Genomic DNA, 9,316 nt, shown 5'->3' on the forward strand with positions numbered 1-9,316 from the left:
GGGGGCGATATCCATTATCTCCCAATTACCCATTGACCAGGAATCAGTTGGCAGGGTTGAGATGCAGGATGACGACAACATGGTCATCTATGACTTGACCTTGGGTGAAGTGGTCCCTCCGGGTGAAACCATCGCAACGCCATCTATGGATCCGCCCCCAAACTCTTCTGAACCTTATGTTGGGTTCACAGCAGAGTTGCAGCAAATGATGCCGTTGGCGGACGCATCTGATGATCCCGCGGTGATCGCCGAGTTCAAGCGTATCTTGTACAAGCACGGCAGCGTTTTCGCTAAAGATTCTCTGGATTGTGGTCTCACTTCTCTTCACACGGTGAGGATTCCGACCGACCCCAACGCTAAGCCATCTTTCGTGCGTCAATACAAGATTCCCCTTGCGTCGTACGAACAAGTTCATCAGACCTTGGAGTCGATGACGGACAAAAGCATCGTACGCTACTGCAATAGTACCTATAACTCACCCCTTTGGCCTGTCCTGAAGAAATCTAACGGGAAATGGCGTATTACCGTCGATTACCGGCAGCTGAACAAACAGGTTGCTTTGTCCCGGTGGGCCATGGCCCAACTAGAGCAGGAATTGCCCAAGGTGAGAGATTCAAAGGTGTTCTCCACTTTGGATGTGGCCTCGGGTTTTTGGACCCTACCGGTACACCCAGACGACCAGCATAAACTGGCGTTCACCTTCGCAAACCGACAATACACCTTTAACAGGTTACCGTTCGGATATGCCAACTCGCCCGCGGAATTCAATATCTTCTTGAACCGCGCATGTCCTGACGCCTCCGACCGAGGCAACGTGATCTTCGTGGACGACATCCTGATCAGAAGCAAGGACATACCGTCCCACCTGATCGAGATCGACCACGTCCTTGGACAATTGTCCGCGGCCGGCGCGAAAATCGTGCTGGCCAAAGCTCAGTGGTTGCGCAAAAAGGTGGACTACGTAGGGCTCTTAGTGGGCCCCGACGGTGTCGAACCCCAGTCGAGCAGAATCCAGGGTATGCTGAATCTGAAAACGCCTACCACGGTTTCTGAACTTCGCAGTTTCTTGGGCGTCTGTAACTACAGCAGACAATTCATCGATGGCTACGCGGAGATAGCCCGCCCTCTTACGGAACTTCTTAGGAAGGACGTACCTTTCGCATGGACGGAGGCACGAGCCACATCCATGAACACGCTGAAGCGTGCACTATGCGCCGCACCATGTTTGGCTTTTCCAGATGCAAACAGAGTTTTCTACCTGGAGGCGGGTTTCTCCCCGACATGTATGTCAGCTGGTCTGTACCAAAAGTACGACGCGGACAAGCGGGTTGTTGCCTACGCTTCCAAAGGCCTGAACGAAGTCGAACAAAAGTTCTCGGACTGCGAGAAAGCACTGTTCACGACGGTGTGGGCGGTAACACATTTCTCCAACTACGTGGGGGGACAGAAGGTCATTATCGAGACGTGCCACCAGCCTGTCATGTTTCTGAACAGCCAACGCCTGCGGAAGGGTGCAGTGACTAACTCCCGCATCGCCAAATGGCTGATGGCTTTCCAGAGCCACGACATAGAGGTCAAGTACGCCCAGAACCATAAAATGCCCCTAGGCTCTGGCCTGGCTGTGTGTCAGAACTGCACGCAAGATCCGGTGGATCCCGAGGTCATTCTACACAATGTCACGCCTCCCCCACCGACGCGTCATCACTACTACGAGGAGAACGTGTGCACAAATATGTCGACAGTCTATGTCGACGGGTCTTCTTTCAGTACACCCCCCCCACGCCGTGCGGGTGTTGGGGTGGTGTGGGTAGGCAACAAGCCTGCGGGACCCTTGTGTTTCAAGCTCGGTGATCAGACCTCTCAATACGCGGAGATTTCCAGCATACTGATTGCACTTCAATGTGCGTCTGAACACAACATCAAGGACTTGGTGATTTGCACTGACTCGAACTACGCACGACTCAGTTTCACATGCCATTTGCCCAACTGGCGTAAGAACGACTTTCAGACTGCAGGTCGGAAACCGGTCAAGCATAAAGACTTGATCCTTGCATGTGATCACATCGTGAACACACAGGATATGCAGATATACTGGAAGAAGGTTAGGGGTCACTCAACCCTTCCAGGGCCTGACAAAACCTTCAACGATGAAACGGACGCCCTCGCCAAGATGGGGGCTGAGCAAGGTTTGCCTTGGGACTTTGTCCCTGTCGACCCCTGTCCGATTCCCACCCTTAACGTCTGCGTGGTGACGCGGGCTGCCGCTCGCGCCACGCAGAACCCACCCATGGCGTCTGCTCCCGCACCGCCGCCTTCTGCATTGGCTCCGGCAATAACGGACTCGGATTTAATGGCCCTTCAAGCGGCTGACCCAGCACTTGCTCATGTCATTGCGCTCCTGTGTGGCGTCGTACCTGTCCCAATCCCGCTTGACGATGCCAACTCTACTGAGTATCTGGCTCAGCTCTTGTTGCTGCGTAAACGCTTGCACATGTCGGATGGTCTACTGCTGTATGCTGCTGACGAATACACTTCGCCACGGCTCGTGATCCCTCAGCATCATAGGGGGGTCCTGCTGGCATACGCCCACGACGCACCGACCGCTGGACACAGAGGTGTCAAAGCGACGTACGAGGAATTGTGCCAGGTGGCATACTGGCCGAAAATGTACGAGGATGTGACAGACTACGTGAAGGGGTGTTTGATCTGTTGCCAGTTCCAACCGACTAACCCCAACCACAGAGCACCCCTCCAAAGGAGAGGTGTTTCATTCCCGTGGTCCGACCTCCAACTGGATTGGGTGGGCCCCACGACTGTCTCGTCTAGAGGTAATCGATACTTCTTAGCCATTACGTGTGCCTTCACGAAATGGATTGAATGTCTACCTGCGACTAACGACACCGCGGAAACCACGGCAATACTCCTGCTAAACCATGTCTTCAGTCGTTTCGGTCTTTGTGCTCGGGCATCTTCAGACAGAGGTGTTCATTTCACTGCGGAAGTGATGCAAGAGGTCTGGCGGTTATTAGGTGTGAAGAACCAACTCCACATCAGCTACCACCCAGAGAGTTCTGGTCAAATTGAGAGATGTAACCGTACGGTCCTGACCATATTGCGAAAATACGTCTCTGCCAATCAGAAAGATTGGGACGTCAAATTGCCCCTGGTCCTCATGGCCATTAGGGCAACACCTCACGCAACAACGGGGGTGTCACCTTTCGAAATGATGACAGGCCGGCGAATGACTCTACCTCTACATCTGCTGTACCAGACAGGCAACGTGAACTTGGCCACAGCCTACACGACTCACCAATACCTGACGGACCTGCACGCCCACCTCAGAACCACTTTCTCCTTTGCCCAAGAACATCTGCAGAAAAGTGTTGATGCCCAGAAGTCGTACTACGACCACAAGGCGTCTCAGGTGGAGCTCCAAGTAGGGGATCAGGTCTGGTATTTTATCTTTGCGTACCCACCGAGGATAATCAGACCGGGTCCCGGGAAATTGAGCAAGAAGTTCCTTCCCAAGTGGAAAGGACCATACACCATCGTTGACAAGCTCTCTCCCGTGGCCTACAAGATCAAAATCCCTAAGCCGCGAAGTGACCCAGAGTTCAAGTGGGTGCACCGAAACCAAGTCAAGAAGCACACCCCTCAGCGCATCACTAACTAAAAGACCAGTAAAGCGAATTAGAACGAACACACAGTGTTCCCCGAAGCCAGATGAAGTGATTCAATCACATGTAAAAAAAAAACAGGCCATCTCAACATTAATAGTAGACATATTTTCAACCCTTTCAAAATAAGACCTCAAATAACATCTTACGAGTCTAGGTTAGGACATGATCATAAGACAAGTGTTTATTTTCGTTTTCTTAAATCCTTTGCATGACGCGTATAGTAAGTTTTGTTTTCTTTTCTGTTTCTTCTGTTTTTCTCCCTAGTTCATGATGAGAGCCCTAGGAGTGTATATACTACTGACCCTGATTTCCGAGGCCACATTCCAAGCCGATTATATCACGGAAGCCGACGCTGCGGGAATCGTTCTCAAAGACCAATCAGGTCTACTAATTACAAATGTCAGAACCGTCACGAGGACAGTAGCTGTCAAATTCGACTCTAGTGCCATATACCGAAAACACATGCACCACCTGCAACAAGCCTTCCTAGCCGAGGATATATCCTCCGACTTAGCATATTACTTAAATGACATCATAAAACATGGCGGAACCGAGGTATCCCACATCATAGCACAAATACAGAAGAACATGGTGACCCTAGAGGAACTGAAAACACACCCCGTTCGCCAAAAACGGTTCCTAGGACTCCTACTGTCTGCCGCGGCCGCGGTTGGATCCATTTTTAGTCTGGGTAATTCAGGGATGAATACAGTCACCTTACACCACTATCGAACTCTGCTGGAACAACTTCAAGCAGAGCAAACCCACATAAAAGCGCAATACCAGGTACAAAGTGATAAGATGCAAACTATAGGAGAAACCCTCAAAAAGACCATTGTTGTTGTAAATACCTACAGCCAGATGTTCAATCGTTCCTTCGAACAATTCAGAATGCTTAAGACCATGATGGATTATCAGTTGACAACGATTCAAGTAGCCCAGATGTTAATGAACGACATGTTACGAGAGGTTGAAGCATGCATAGAGGCTCTCAGCCAGGGTAGGATTCCCGCTTATCTAGTTCCTATGTCCCTAGTCCAAGACATCCTGAGCCAGGCCACAGGAGGTCCCGTCTCCCTTGACCAGGCTCACCTTGCCTATGCCTTAGGAGGCGCCCTTCTCCTTACCGCAGACGCCCAACATAACGAACTAGCTTTCATCCTTAGTCTCCCTATCATTGACAACCAAAACGTATATCGTCTCAAGGACGTAGTTAACGTAGGGGGGTGGCATGATGACACCTATGTCCGGATCACTACCCCCGAAGTGGTAGCATATCACGACAGTACTCCCAGTCTTTACTTAGCGCCCAATTTGAAAATGTGCACCCTAGTTAAAGACGTACATTACTTATGCCCATCTAAACCTTTTACACGAGACAACACCAACGGAATCTGTGGACTCAAACCCATGCAAGACAAGTCCAGATGTATGGCCCAGACCAAATCAAGGGCCCAGGTTCTGACTACCAAAGCAGAAATCGTAGGAAATCGTTGGCTTGTCAGTTCACCCCAACTGATGGGTACCATCCGATATGACATACATGATACCTCCAATGCAGTGGCCCTACCATCTCAAACCTTTTGGGTCAATGTCCCAAAGGGAGCCATCTTTCACGTAGGCGAAATGGCACTATTCCATCTACCCGAGGGTACCATTCCGACCGAATTAGAGATTTCCTCTTTCTTCGACGAACATGAACTCAAACTAGACTCGAACACCCTCAGACAGTTGGAGGGAGCACCCCAGCAGATCGAGCTAACCGCCCTCGATGCTGCCCTCGAAACCAAACCTGTCCTAATGGACTCCGACCCATACACCCTTGCCGGCTCTTGGTCGGCCTCCGACTCCCTACTAGTCCTACTAGTGGTGCTGGGCTATATTATCGCTGCCGTCACTGCATTCTTGTTCGGTAGGCGCCTAACGGCCGTCAATCGACGTTCGTGCAACGTCGCCGCCCGATTTAAATGTCGTGAGGCATCACCATCAGTAGTCATGGAGATCCCAGAAGTCACTCCCCTCCACCCACCATTTCAAGGTGACCGTGGGACCCTGCCTATACAAGACGAATAATCTTAGATACTAGGGCTCTAGTTTCAAAGTAGATACCTCCCCCTTTGGACAAACGGGGACGGTCTCCGTCGACATATGATTGTAATCGTTAATTTTTACTTTTTGTTGGGGTTTTCCTTTGTTTACTTTTTATATAAAAGAGGAACCCAACACGTAGATCGGAAACCTTTTAGATTTATTGTGATCTCCCATTAGGAAAGTCGGTCCCTATACGCAACGCCTAATAACTACCTCTCTCTTCGGAGAAACCCTGTGAATGTACACCATGTTACCACAAGCTTTGCGGCTAGGGTCGATTGGGATTTTCATGCGAGGTTATAACTTTACTTTTATACCTTTTTGTGATATTTTGTTGTTTTCCTGGACTAAGACAATCAACCTCCTACCTCTAAAGTGTAGGGCACCTACCTCTGAGCCATGGTCCAATATTGGACCACGTTAGAATAGGACGAAGTCACCTTATGCTTTAAAACAAATGGGCCTTGCCCCATCTTATATTCTAAGTGTGTGATTTGAGTATGTGTTCAGGCCAGACCATTTTAGCTTACCAGGATTCATCATACCCTGTGTTCCGTGGTCTAACTTTTACGCCTGAGTTGTTATTTTTACTTTTATCATTTATGGGCCCCCTTATAGTTTTATGGCCACTATATCACGACTGATGCTCAACCTAGAACTATAGGACGTTCTTTTCTTTCATCTTTCTCCTCCTTCACCCTGTCACTATCACCTTGAGGCATACGCTCCAATGCTTAGTTGTGAAGCATGTAGATTATTGAGTGCGACTATCATGACAATGTATCTTGAACTGATAGCTGTGAACCTTAAGGACAGTGGAGAGGGAACACAAGGTGTGCCCTGTTTTGTTTTGCCCTGTTCTGTTTTTTTTTCCCTTCCGTCTCTATGGCCCACACGCCTAAGCTGCTGGAGGCCGGAGAGCATCTCTACTGCTGAACCTGCTCCGTTTATGCTCACACAAGGAGTACACCTGGCATGCTGCTCTACAACCAGGTGACATCTCCTACAACGTCCGCGCCTATCCTGTTTCCTGATGACCGGGTGATGTCTACTACAACGCCTACATCGGTCATGCTGCTCATCGACCAGGTGATGTCTTCCTCCAGACAGCATCTCCACTACCGAATCCGCTCAGCTCCTGTGACTCCCACAGCATCTACACCTGCCATGTTACCTGACGACCAGGTGATGTCTCTTTCAACGTCTACACCTGCCGTATTACCTGAAACACAGGTGATGTTGGATACTACGATCTACAACCCCCTGAGTTTCAGTAGGGGGGAATTCTGTAGTAACAAGGCCGGAGGTGCTGGCCTATAGCTCAATGGTGAAAGTGCCGACACACACACACATTCCGATGGAAATTGGTGTCGGCAGATTCGGTGCTAGCAGCAGGGGGGGGGAGGAAGGACACTACGCAGAGTTTGCCCCTTCCTGCCCATGAATAAACAGAAAGCAGCCACCTTTGGCCGAGACAGGCAAAAGGGCTAGCTCATCGCTTGCACTTCAAACGACTGTGTTTACGAGTGTGACCAGAACACCAGGGGGGGGAAGACTTCTCCCCCGTGAACCTTTCACCTAAGCGGAACATTAACAAAATGTCACACCAGTCCACACACACGAAAACACCTTATCTGATGGCGCTAAAACAAGTGAAGAGCGACGCCTTCTTTCCTTTGTCTGAAAATATTGTGTTTTCCATATATGCTCTATGTGCCCGAAATAACGTAGGCTTCCCGATGACCATAGCGACGAGACGGTCGCAAAATATACCAAGCTCCGCGCAACCCATAGACGGAGGACAGATGCCCTGTGTGATATAGGCCTACTGTTAACTGATGGAGATCATGCGTTCGTTTTGGAGCCAAACGAACATAGGACATGATCGTTTCATTTTTGAATAAGAGACATAATCACATGAGCATTTTACACCTTTTTGTAAATACACTGTAAGAGCAACATTCAGTTTCAGCAGCTTTTTCGTTTTATTTTTCATTTCTTTGATTTTCCCTGTTCCCACGGTAAGCTTTTGATTCAAAATGCATTGTAATGTGGTCGCACAATGGTTTTGTGGATAACTCGCTTACATAGGGAATTCCCGCACCTATATGGTACGAATGTTCAGTTATTGAATTAACTTAGCAAAGTGATACAGTAACTCTACTTTCTCCTTTCATTCTTTTCTTCTATTTTCTATGCTAAGAGCATCCAGTCTGAACGTAAGCAATCAGTACTATCTCTTTTATTTGTTTGTTTTAATCTTGTAAAGCAGAGTAAACACTAACTAACTTTTAAATGTACCGAACGAGAGCGTTCATATTGCAATAGAAGACTTCTGTGCAAAGTATTTAGTTAGTCTGTTTTAAACGTTTTACAAAGTTTTACATATTTTGTTTGCGAGGAACGGGTCGCTTTTCATGGTTATTAATTGTATGTCAAACAAGCATGCGACATATGATCGCGTCTAGTTTGAGATATTAATTGCTACAGGCTGAACGCAAAGCTGTAGTTTTTGAAAAATAACCATGACGGGACACGCGATTCTCGCCACCTTTTTCTAGTGACTATCTACGATATAATCAATAAAGCTTTGATCTTATCTCACTTGGTTTGATATAGAATAACGTCTGTAGTCTAAGATCTAATATACTTTTATCTAAAAGCATATCTTGGAGAGGTCTGACCTACCGATCTTATTACCTCCCACGTGGTTCACACACCACAGTATAGTCGCTTAAATTAGCTGGACTGATAATCATTTTAGTGCACTTACATATTTGTAAGTAGATTAAAACGATTCTAAGACGTTATCCTATGTTCTCCTCGCATGACAGCAAGTTTTGCTTAAAAATGTTGTGCACACCATTTATGATTTTTCAATAAATAAGTTGACATGAGATAATTTTAAAATCATATCTGGACATTCCTTTATTACTGTATATTGTGAATTGATTTGTGAAGCAACCGAAACATTACTACTTCATTAAAAGAACCCACACTTAATTGAGTGTGAAGAGGAGTTGATTTTCACGAACCATATGATCATCATCATATCTTCTTGAACATCACCCCTTCATTCTGCATAATTGCTCTTAAATACTGTATTAGGACACAGTATTAGCTCTTATAGCCTACACCGCCCCTCTATGGATGCGGGAGTGCAAGGCACAGGCGGCCGCGGTGGTCCGCGGCCCCGGCGGACCACCAAATGGACGGCGCCGCCACGAAAACACTATATCAATCAAACAGTTAGGCAGCCTAGGCTACATACATACTGTCTCCGATAGCATACATGCTAGGCTAGCTTGCTTCCTCCGTGTTGTAGTTGAGCCAATAAAGGTTATTTGACCACGTTCACCACAACGTTAATCGTCACTATTGTTGTAAAGACGCAATGAAGACCTGTGTGGCTTCTAACACGTTGTCCAATGTCCACCACATCTATAAACAATAGCGCGTGTATCCAGTTGTTATTGAATGAAGAGGACAGAGGGAGAGGAGGCGGGTCGCTGTGTGAGCAGTGAGCATGTCATGTTTCTGCGCCA

This window comes from Nannobrachium achirus (genome assembly GCF_963921795.1).
Source record: "Nannobrachium achirus genome assembly, chromosome: 4".
Lineage (NCBI taxonomy): Eukaryota > Metazoa > Chordata > Actinopteri > Myctophiformes > Myctophidae > Nannobrachium > Nannobrachium achirus.